This window comes from Oxyura jamaicensis, chromosome Z (genome assembly GCF_011077185.1).
Source record: "Oxyura jamaicensis isolate SHBP4307 breed ruddy duck chromosome Z, BPBGC_Ojam_1.0, whole genome shotgun sequence".
NCBI lineage: Eukaryota > Metazoa > Chordata > Aves > Anseriformes > Anatidae > Oxyura > Oxyura jamaicensis.
In genome coordinates, this window is record NC_048926.1 from 76,739,541 (window position 1) to 76,751,921 (window position 12,381).

Here is a 12,381-nt window from a genome sequence, read left to right on the forward strand (position 1 = left end):
TACCCTTAAACCCTCGTCTTTTAGTATAAATATTAAAATAAAAAAATAAATGGTGTAGGTTTTTTTTTTAATGGCGCTGTCTCATTGTTTTGAAAAAAAAAAAAAAAAAAAAAAAAAAAAAAAAGGCATCTCTCAGTTTAACTGAAACCCAAAGAATTCAACCTTAATGTAGTTTGAACTACTTCATCCTTCAAGTCTTCCAAATTGTATCCAGAAATCCTTGCTTGTTCAGCATACTTGAATATTTGTAAAACAAAGAAAAAAATACAAGAGCTACTAAGATCAGTAAATTTCAGACAATTTACTTTTGGATTTACTACTGTTGAGCCTATTTTGCTGTCGGGACAGATTAATTTTATAACAAAAAATATTTATTATAGCTACAGCTTGTTATTTATTTATTTTAAACTGAAATGAACAGACAGTGTAGGACATCATTCACAGCCTATGTGGAATATCAGTAATAATAGCTGATTTTTGTATGTTATTCCAGTTAATCCATGAAACTACTAAAATAATTAGCAGTTACCCACATCTTGTATCTCGTGAATATTCTCAAAATATCTTTTTTTTTTTTTTTTAAAAAAAATGTTTAGCCTGGCTCATAAATGTATTAGTACTGTATTAGATCCTATTTAACAATTCATTATAAACTAATGGCACTGATCCAAACTTAATTGCACTGTGATTAAATATTTATCTTATTTTTTAATGCAGCAAATGGAGTGTGCTGATTATAATGATCAAGGTGTCTCCATCTGGATGAAGCAAAAACTAAGGTTCACCCCTTGAGTGCAAAATGCTTTAGGTCATTTCTGCACATTTCCCTCTAATTTGGTTCTGTGGATTTTGTATTACAGAGAAATTTACATTGATCATCCAGCCATCTCTCACTGCTTTTTTATCTAAATAACTAGAATATTTTCTGACAAGATGCTGTTTAAACCTGATAGCTATACAGTGTCTTGCCTTAATAAACAGTCTAAGCTTCTTACTTAACTTTTATTTGCTTAACTTTTACTACAGTATAGACCAACATTTGAGCTATGCTCAGTATAGTAGGCTAGGTAGCAGATGCTGCATATTGTGAGACCTGAAAATGCTTCAAGAGTGTTTAATGCACTACAAAACATTTTCCCCAAATTCATTATTATATTCTCATTATTTTTTTCATACTCCTCAGTTTCCAATTTTCAGAACTTTCTTTCCTCCATTTTCAATGGTTCCCCCCCCCCCCCCCCCCCCAGCACTTTATAGCATTTGTTACCTTACTATGTGTTTCTGAATAGAGCCCACGGTATTCTTCCTCACCCAGATATCTCATAAACCTACTGTAGTAAATTGAGAGACTTGCTCTGGATCTCTACATGCCTTTTCACAGGAGTTTGTCTTCTCAAAGAATATCTGCTTTGCAGAACATCCAGATTCAGGTCCTTTCCACTCTCTCTAACTTTACACTTAGGAATCTGTGTCATTGTTTTTGTCCCAGATGACACTGCTTCTGTCACTGACTTCTCTCACTCTTGCTAACATAAATGTGGGAACTTGGTTGCTACATTCCATTTTCTGTGTGTATGTTTAGCCAATTCATTTCTCATCTCTACAAAATTTAAAATACTGAACACTTTAAAAGAAGATACCAGCTTTCAATCTTTCTGATTCTTCACTTAAAATCAGAGAAATATTACAGATTGTGAAGGACTTATTTATCAGGAGACCATCAAAGTTTAATTCACTGATGTTATGCTGGGACACTGTCCACAAGAGCTAGGTCTAAGTAAGTTGTGTAAGTGAACAAACCTGATAAAAATGGTGACCTAAACAACAAGAAAGTCCTCAAAGTACGGAGTACTTAGAGTGTTTGACTGTGTTAGTTTGAAAAGGTCTACCTGCCGGAACTGCTTGAATTTATGTTCTAATACTAACTGATGCTCTCTCACTAAAGACCACAGACTACAAGAGCAGGCAGTAGGGAGTGGAAACAAGTATCTGACAGATCTGTAGGTATATTTTATCTTTTTAACCGGACATCAAACAGTTCCAACTAATACTTGGTCTTAAAAAATTCCTGGAGTAAAACCTTTTTACTGTTTACTCTTTTTCTGCTTGTCAGTGAGACTTTGAGTGTTTTGAAGAAATCTGAATCACTAAAATTAACTTCTGGCCACTAAGTATCAAAAGAACTTGGGTTTGACTTGCTGGTCAGCAATCCAGAAGTTTTAGAGCAGAGATAGAGCCAAGTGCAGATGTTACTGGGTTTCACCCAGGCAAAACAGCCTCCACACGTGTCTTTATATCCAAACCATGTCACCCTGAGAATGGACACACCACCATGGCTTTAGTAACACACTCATAAAAACAGTGTCCTGCCATCAGGATATCATGGAAATACACATGGACTGACAGCAAAATAAATCAAAGAAAATTTATCTAGTAAATAAGTTGAGGTCAAAGGCTATATTCATATTAGTAAGCAGAGCAGTCTGGGTAGCAAAATGCACGTTCCTGTTTTGTTTTAGCCACAACTAACCCATCCCATCTTCACTAAGACCATGCCATAATGAGAATGAAAGCACAGTGAATTTGGTTGATCACAGGGGTTCTGTTCAGAAGTGCACTGCTGACAGCATTGATGTTTATGTCTACAGGGTCTCCATCAAAACAAACTCACCAAATCTGCTATTTAATTAAAACAAATCCCTCTCTGTATTTACTACATTGGTCTGCTGCCTAAATAAAAGATACACAGAAACTATAGAAAGAATATATAAAGAACTATGTATAAAGAAACTATATATAGTTTGGTACCTAACCCAATACTAATTGGGATTTCTGTGTAACACGGCTGGGCTATTTTTAGCATCACATTCCTTGTCCTCATATATGAAGATGTCAGTTTTCATTGTGTCACTTCACTTTAAACTGCCAGCAATCATGACCTCACATCCTTTTTAGAAGCGCCGTGTTCCACTAATAGCTGGAAAATTGAAAAAAAAGTGAAAAGATAATGTGAACCTTAATTATAACAGCAAATAGATTAAAATCCAGTTAGTCTTCTTGCTGAGCATTCCACTGGGAACTAAATAAGGCAATAACCTAAACTTATTCTATTCGTATTTCTATGAGTCAGGTTCTAATTAGTAATGTTGCATTAATGACATGGAAAGAGCAGAAGAGAATCTCTGAGGGTGGTTATCCTTAGGACACAAAATAATATTATAAAGTGATGAAAGAGAATTACTAAACGTGGAATATATATAGACCAAAAATACATAAAGTTGTCCACAGCAGAAATCAAGGGAAATAGACAAGACTTACACTCCAGCTGTTTATTTCCCTTAGGATGTAGGACAGAGGAAATGTATTCTTTCCAGTTTGCATTTTTTCAGCTGTCATCAAACTTTCCCAATTTCACGTATCCTGCCCTAAATCCTTTTGAATTCCAAATCCTGTGCTCTGTCACTATTCACCATATCTTTCTTTCTTCTCAGCTAGGTCATCATTCTATTTTTTGCTTGTACCTCTTTCCCACTTAGTTTTGGTCTCTCGACAGCTGAGCAAACTACATAGTGCATAACCATCCCAATTTAAAATAGTAACTTGTGTTTGCTGTTACGTGCCTTCAGTTTTTAAGATACACAGTAGAATTAATGTATTTCTGCTGCCTTTGCACCTGCTATATCCACAGTACAAATATAAATGAATTGCTCTTGATTAATGTGATTCAGATGCTGTTGTACATAGATGAAAATATTGACCTAATTCAGTGGATTATAGTAATAATTTCTCCACAGCTAAGCCAGAGATTTTCTGCTTTAACTTCAACTCTTGTTTTGTGTGTTATTACACACAACACAGGTGTTGTTGTTGTGGTTCAGGATAGCTTTCTGAACAGGTAAGTACATTTTGCCTTCATCAGAGACTTGTGCAAGAACTAGGCACATGCTGCAGTACTGCAGAGCTCATGAAGCCACAAACATATTTTGTTAGGGGATGATACACAATCTTTTCTGGTGTCCACCATAGCCTTCAGCTATGACATGGGACACACCCAGATTTCCTCTGTCTTCCAAGATCCCCAGATCTACACATGGGCATCATGATGGCCACATTCACCTGAGTGACTTCAAAAGATGAGGGCACAAAGTAGACAATACGAACTTCCCCTTACTCAGGAGAGATGATCTATGAGCATGTCAATATTCCCTTTCCAATCTAATTGGTATCTGGATATGGTTCCTGAAATGGAATCCCAAATGCTTTTCATGTGATGAAAGGAGTTGATGGAAAGGAGTCAGGCATGGTCACCACTCTTGAAAAATTGTGGATGTTTCAATTAGGCTCTGAATGACATTGAGTGACACCAGTGTGCTATGCAATGAAAACAAATACACTGCATCACTGATTTACTGTGTAGTTTTAGTGAGCATATCCCTAGCTACATGACCTCCACAGTTTAAAGTATATTCTTAATTTGGAAGTTCTTAATAAGTTACAATGCACTGCCTTTATTCTTCAACCAAGCATTTAGAGAAACAAGACTAGATGACAAGCAAGTTACATTGAACCTTTTGTCCCCGCTCAAGGGAGGATAAAGCCAAATGCTGACTTACAGAATCATTGATTTGTGTTTTGTTTCAAAAAATGCGCAGTACTATTGTCTTAGAGATAAAAATGGTTAGACTGGTTTGCTGTTCTAGGTGGCTGGATTAAAAATAAAATAATTTAAAAAAAAAATAAAAAATGAGAAATTCTAGGTCAATGCAGAAAGATTAAGATTTAAATATTGACATTTTTCCTTAGTGTATATAAGTTAATAAATGCTGTTCTGTGGTTCAGAAAAATGAAAAGTATTGTTTTAAGGGGATGAATTCTGTAATAAACTTGAAACTAATGGAATTCATGAATAACTGTAACAAAGACTTCCCCAGTGCAGTGGTCACTGCACCAAGCCTGCTGCAGTTCAAGAACCATTTGACAACACTCTCAGACATATGGTTTGATTTTTGGTTGGTCCAGCATGGAGCCAGGAATTGGGCTTGGTGATCCTCCTGGGTCTCTTCCAACTCAGGACATTCTGTAGTTCAATGAAAGACTTCTAATATTGCTGAACAGTGTTAATTCATGATCTGCCACTAAATGTTAAAAATTCTAGGCAAAGTTAATACATAAGCTTAAATCCACACCTTTTTGTTCTTGGGCTATGTCTTCTTCATTGCAGCTAGCCATTTCAGTACTTCAAACATTTTCTTAGCCTATTTATCACAATTCAAGTAATTTCTAAAATTTATAAAGGTGCAATTCATTTTAACATTTTTAGTAATAGACAAGTAGGCATTCATGGGAGCATGTTACATTTTTGTAATTGTTATTTTTATCAGAACAGTTGTCATACAAGCTCAACTCCCGTGGCAGCCAATGGAAGTTGTGTCTTGAATAAGTAATGAACACACACTTCTGGACTGGGCTGTGAAAGCTTTAGCTGTTTTACTTATCACCAGTCCTACTGATAATTCCCATTTGGCTTTATTTCTTTACAGAACTGTGAAGCTTATGTAAATGTTTTTACCACTCTTCTGAAGTCACACAGTATTTAATCATACCAAGTCTTACTGAAATCAACAGTTTTACATACATACCAGAAAAGGGACAATATCAGTTGTTTCCAACACAGTATTTTGAAACACTATAATTGTATAAATAAAACTACATGATAATGCAGAATATGGCTGAATACAGCATGTCATCTTTCTTTAAGACTAATAATGGACATTCATGCTCTGATACATTGTTTATCGGAAAGACTTACAGGAGGAATTAAATGCATTTTAATTGAAATAGTGAAGGCTTCAAAAGAATACAGAAGAAAAGAATCTATTCAATTTGTAAGATAAAAGAAAAAAAGGAGGTCTCAGCTCTGGCAAATGGTCATTAGCATATGGAAAGCCAATCAATTAGAACAATAATGAGAATTATTAGATGTGAATGAAGGTGCAGATATTTGTTATTGTAAAAGAAGGTCTAAAAAATTGCTGCACACCTGCGGAAATCCACATGTTCATGACTGAGAAAATTTGATAATGCTTTTGCATGATATTTGTACACCCCTAAAACCATTTTTGTTCTCTATATAATAGAACTAAATCTGGATGTCACCTATAATGTTGCTTCAATTATACATTTTACAGAGAGTTGTTTATTCTTGATCAATGTTAATGGTAGGCAATCTCTGAATGTTTTTAAAACACAATGGCTTTTTTTTTTTTTTTTTTCCGTTAAAGCTAGTATAGACTTAAATGTTTCAACACCTCAGTGAAAAGGATATTCAGACAGTCCAATCATTTCAGCCCTTACTGGCAAATAGTACTGGCCAAAGCCAGAGTAAAAATATTTGGGGACAGCTGGGATTTTTTGTTTGGTGTGGGTTTGGGGAGCATTAGTCTTACTCAGAGGACCAGCAAATACAGTGCAATGCAGGAACAAACTCATTTGGATGGAAACTGGGCTTCAGATGAGTAGTTGATGAGACAGAGATTCACAGTAAGAAGGACAAGATGAAGAAAAAAAATCAAAAACTCATCTGTATTTTAAATGCGGCTCTTTGTCCTCCAGGGCACTTAATTTCATTTGCAGATTCCATTATCTGTCAATTTAAATACTTCCTGAGCTTTGATGCATGACAAATCCACAGCAGTGTAATGGTATTACACATATCCATGATCATGATCAATACAATACTGGTGTTCAAAACTTGAAACAAAAAAAACTAATGTCTGAATACCTATCTATTTCACCTAATCACATCAGCTCATTTAATAAAATATGCTATCTGTATCTACAAATCTTTCGTCTTCATATCTTTCCTGCTGAAACAGAACTATAATTCATATAACGCAACCTATGCTCCAACATTACAAACTGATCCTAAAGATCACATCTTTCTCTGATTACAAAATTGGTTGCAAAGGAGCCTGAAATTAACAAAAATGTTACATGTGTTCAGCTCAGCCATGCTCTCCTCTACATTGTCATATGCCCAAGAGCTTTCCCCAGCTCTTCCTCCTTATTTGCTTTAGCAGCTATCCCACCTGCCCAAGCCTAGGAACATCTATAATTTCTTTAACACCCTTACATAACAGGATGTGAAGTACTAAAAATGTATAACAAGATTTCTGGTTTTAAAAAATAACACTTTTTTGACAGTGCAAGATTACCATGGATCAGCATAGACTTGTTCGGTTGCTTGACTTTTACTAAACTGCAGCTAATAGGTAGAAATATTTTTATTTAAGAATGAGAGAAATTAATAGGAAAAGTTACTCAAATAAACGTATATCAAGACACATGATTAAACTTACCATGATTTTTTCCTTTGCTGTAAATACTATAACATATGGAGGAATAATACTAATGCAGAGGCATTCTGTTTCTGTATTTATTGGTCTTAAGATATTTTCAAATTAAGGCTTTTCCTCTAATTTTTCTTGGTTGTGCCCTTCTTCCAACATGATGCTAGTGCACAACAATTTTATCAATGTTATAGAGCATTTTCAAGATTCACAATGGTTAACTTTGCACAGAATCTATAAATGGCATATAAAAAAATTGAGGCAGTCAGCACAAAAAGTGTACAACCTCTACCTCAAACATCATTAGATTTCATGGGATCACATCATAGCCATTCTTACTTATTTTATATAAATATAACTATTTACAGGCTGATCTTTAAAAACTTGCATGAGTGAAGTAAAACTTTATGGACCTATCTTTTTGTAGGCTTAAAGTCTCTGAAGCACAGAATGTTCAATGTGTTAAATGTATACCGAGAGGAGATATAATAAAACAAAAAAGAAGACCAACAAACAAACAAACAAAAACCCACCAAAAACAAATATGGAAAATCAATAGCTTTAAAAAATGAAAAGTCCTAAAAAGCTCAGGAGAAATTTAGTACATGTGCATGCTTATGTGTGCATAGACACCATCATATTGGGCTACACAATTTCAAGATCCACTTTGGGGTCCTTCCTGTAGAAGCAGAAATAAGACTTCTTAATTTCAAAGATTTTTTTTTTCTTTTTCTTTTTTTTTTTCTTTTTTTCCAAAATGACATTAATCCTGTACACTCCTTCCATATTTAACAGGAAAAAAAGGGGTAATAATTACTCTCTCTCTTTCAAATATCTGACTAACCTGGATGACTTGTCTTCTGCAGGTTCATGTTTCTCTTTGACTACAAAAACTGCATAATACTGGACTCCTCGCTCTTTTATAGGAAACCAGGCTTCTACCTAAACTGTTATTGCACCACTGTTAAAGACATCAGGAGACGAAGTGTCAGGGACTAATCACAGCCCCCATTCCCTGTTTTCCTGCACTGCTTCAGGGGGAGGAGGTGAAAGACAGTAGATGGGGAAAAGGTGTTTTTAGTTTGTTTTCTTTGTTTCTCACTTGTCTAGCTTCACAGAATCACAAAATTTCTAGGTTGGAAGAGACCTCAAGATCATCAAGTCCAACCTCTGACCTAACACTAACAGTCCCCACTAAACCATATCCCTAAGCTCTACATCTAAACGTCTTTTAAAGACCTCCAGGGATGGTGACTCCACCACTTCCCTGGGCAGCCCGTTCCAATGTCTAACAACCCTTTCGGTAAAGAAGTTCTTCCTAACATCCAACCTAAAACTGCCCTGGCACAACTTAAGCCCATTCCCCCTCGTCCTGTCACCAGGCATGTGGGAGAATAGACCAACCCCCACCTCGCTACAGCCTCCCTTGAGGTACCTGTAGAGAGCGATAAGGTCACCCCTGAGCCTCCTTTTCTCCAGGCTGAACAAGCCCAGCTCCCTCAGCCGCTCCTCGTAAGACTTGTTCTCCAGGCCCCTCACCAGCTTCGTAGCCCTTCTCTGGACTCGCTCGAGCACCTCCATGTCCTTCTTGTAGCGAGGGGCCCAAAACTGAACACAGTACTCGAGGTGCGGCCTCACCAGAGCCGAGTACAGGGAGACGATCACCTCCCTGGCCCTGCTGGCCACACTGTTTCTTATACAGGCCAGGATGCTGTTGGCCTTCTTGGCCACCTGAGCACACTGCTGGCTCATATTCAGCCGACTATCAACCACTACTCCCAGGTCCTTCTCTGACAGGCAGCTCTCCAACCACTCATCTCCCAGCCTGTAGCTCTGCTTGGGGTTATTGCGCCCCAGGTGCAGGACCCAGCACTTGGCCTTGTTGAACTTCATGCAGTTGACCTCAGCCCATCGGTCCAGCCTATCCAGATCCTCCTGCAGAGCCTTCCTACCCTCGAGCAGATCGACACACGCACCTAACTTGGTGTCATCTGCAAACTTACTGAGGGTGCACTCAATGCCCTCATCCAGATCATCAGTGAAGATATTGAAGAGGACCGGCCCCAGCACCGAGCCCTGGGGAACGCCACTAGTGACCGGCCTCCAACTGGATTTGACTCCATTTACTACGACTCTTTGGGCCCGGCTATCCAGCCAGTTTCTAACCCAATGAAGCGTGCACCAGTCCAAGCCATGAGCAGCCAGTTTCCTGAGGAGAACGCTGTGGGAAACGGTGTCAAAAGCCTTGCTGAAGTCAAGGTAGACCACATCCAGCTTGTTAGTAATAGGTAATACATTTCTCTAATCTCCCTATGCTGGGTCTATTTTGCCTGTGACAATAATTGTTGAGTGATTTCCCTGTCCTTATCTCAACCCTTGAGCCCTTTCCATCATATTTTTTTCTCCTTTCCCTTTGAGGAGGGGAGTGAGTGGTGGAGCTCACTTGCCCAGCTGGATAAAACCACCACAGCAGTCTAGTGTCAAATGCATAACTGCCAACAGTGAGCAGTTAAAATTTGTATGTATGGAAGAACTGGCACCCATAATACATAAGATGCCACTAAAACCTTACATTAATGAACATTATTTGGGTTACAATGTCTACCACGAATAGGCCTGAGTAGCTGTCTGTGCAAAATGTATTTAGAATCTTTAAGAGCTCACTTACTTTACAATCTTTAACATTGTTATCATGTATTATCTTTCTACTGGGCCAGTCACCCTGTAAATGGGTCATAATTCAATACTTCTTTTATCCTTCTGGCTGCATGTGTAATACAAAGCCTCAGTAAATGAAAACCACTTAAATCTGCACTGAACAGAAAATGAGGAAAATTTCTTCCCCAGTACTCTTTATGTTTGCACAGTCAATTCAATGCTTTAAAGATGGACATAAGACACAGTTTAAAACCAAAATATGTAGAAAATAACCGTCTTTCAGATCCTGTTTTTGAGCAGAGTCCTTTGCATCAGTCTTGTTAATCTGCTTCCAGATCCTCAAGCAAGCAGTACTAATGTTTGTTTTGCTTTCATTTGTGTTTGCCTTTTTGTTTGTTTGTTTGTTTTCCCTTTCCACATATCTGATTCCTGGCTAGTATTTCTTGATTGCTTTAATCTAATTTAATTATAGCCTCTCACTGAAGAGGACTCAGTTTGTGTTGTCGCTGTTGTTTGTTTCCAGCTTTTTTTTTTTTTTTTTTTTTTTTTTTTTTTTTTTTTTCCTTAACTGCAGCTCTGGCTACATGTTTCTACCAAATTCTTCCCACCAGAGCATGTGTGCTATTACAGGGCAGATGAAGAAGAACTAATCCAACAGAACCGTAGCTCTATGAGAGAAATGGCATTAGAGAAGAGTCTACTTTCAGCAGGATCACTTTCAACAGCAGCCAGCCCAATGCAGGTCATCCCAATGCAGCCATCCCATTGAATGTGCCTATTCAGACCCACTCACTCTGTGCCTGTGCACAACTCATTAATCACAAATCTTAGCCTGTCAAATCCCTTCCCCCTTGGCAATTCTTTGTCTTGGTTTCTGTCACTTCTCAGATGAAAATCTATGTGTTCTAACAGGAGAGTATTTTGTACTATCTGTTGTACTATCTGTTCTCTGCCATGGTGAGTGTTTTGCCATATTTTCTGTATGCTTCACCTCCAAGAAGGGTCTAGATACCTGTGAAACCTCTTCTTGGGGTATACTCATTCCCAGATCAAAGACCATCTAAGTAAAGCTACCCTGTTAGTGCAGTCTCGATATGGATACAACATGCTGACAGTGCTGAAGACTGAGGAAAGGAAGCTGTGTTTCCCTTCCAGGGCATCAACTCCACCTCTTCTGCTCCTTGCCCTCATTGCTCCACAGATACATTGGTAGTTAGTATGGCAGACTTGATTGCATCTGCCTTCAAAGAGCTTATGCACTGCTGGTTTGCCAATGCTGGTCTTCTCAACTCTGTTCTAGGGGTTAGGGATTGTCTCTGATGATGGAGTGTGAACATACACACCTCCTTACTGACCCTGTGGACTTCTCAGCAATAATAAAAGCTCTCTCTGACACCGTGCTATGAAACAGCATGCCCCTGCTCCCCAGCACTGGAGCAGAAGTGTTTCTGAGCAGAATAGCTGTAAGAATCAAAATGGTCAGGAGAACTCGTTCTTCCTTAACCTCACTGTGAGAAACAGTTAAAGGACGTGAGCTGAGTTTGGCCTGAGACAGGTGCCTGGTACAGAGAACTTCCATCTCAAACTTCAGGAAAGAGATAAGCAACCTGCAGAAAATGTTCATGACAAAGCAATAGTACATTTAGGGGATTCTATATTGTATTTGTACATTGGGATGAATGTTGTGTCCTCACCAAAAATACCATCCTCTAGGCAGATTATGGAAAATGCACATGTATGAGTTTCTCAGACAGCTGCCAGCACTGCAGGCAAATAGAAACCTCCAAGCACACTTTTTGTTTACTCCTGGAAAGAACTTAGCTATTTTGCCAAACTGAGATGTTTTTATGATATATGGACAAACATTCACTAAGGGATAGGCTGAAAATACTACTTAATTTCCATTCCTGACTTAAGCAAGATTTCCAGCTTTTAAATGTGTCAGCCTACTGTAATGGTCTTCAGTGCCACCTGGAATCTAGGACTATTTTTACTGCATAAGCCTAATTTCCATCAGAATAGCGTTCAAAATGACCTTTATATCATGGTCTGACTTAGTCTACATTTTGCTTGGGATATATGGAAAAATAATTAACAAGTTAGCTTCAGGCACTGAAAAAGAAAGTATGCGGTACAAGAAGAGAAAGAAAAGGAATTTTTACAAGTGTGTAAGTAAGCAAGAAAGTAAAGCTCCCTTACAGACCCCAGGGGACTGGCAAATCCTTTCCCTTACAATAATATGGAAAGATAGTTTTCCTCTTCAAAATGTGCAAAACAGAATAGCTTTGCATACCACAGCAGAATTACTGTGCCCCAGAATACAGCCTGGGAGCAAGCTGTCACAAAACTACAACATGCTGGACTCTGCTGTACA

The 12,381-nt window shown here is 38.0% G+C and overlaps 1 protein-coding gene across 2 annotated transcripts in view; it reads right to left on the minus strand.

The window, feature by feature from the left end:
• Positions 1–12,381, minus strand: part of EDIL3 (EGF like repeats and discoidin domains 3) — a 267,133-nt gene that overhangs the window by 136,992 nt on the left and 117,760 nt on the right. The gene's annotated exons all lie outside the window — the stretch shown is intronic.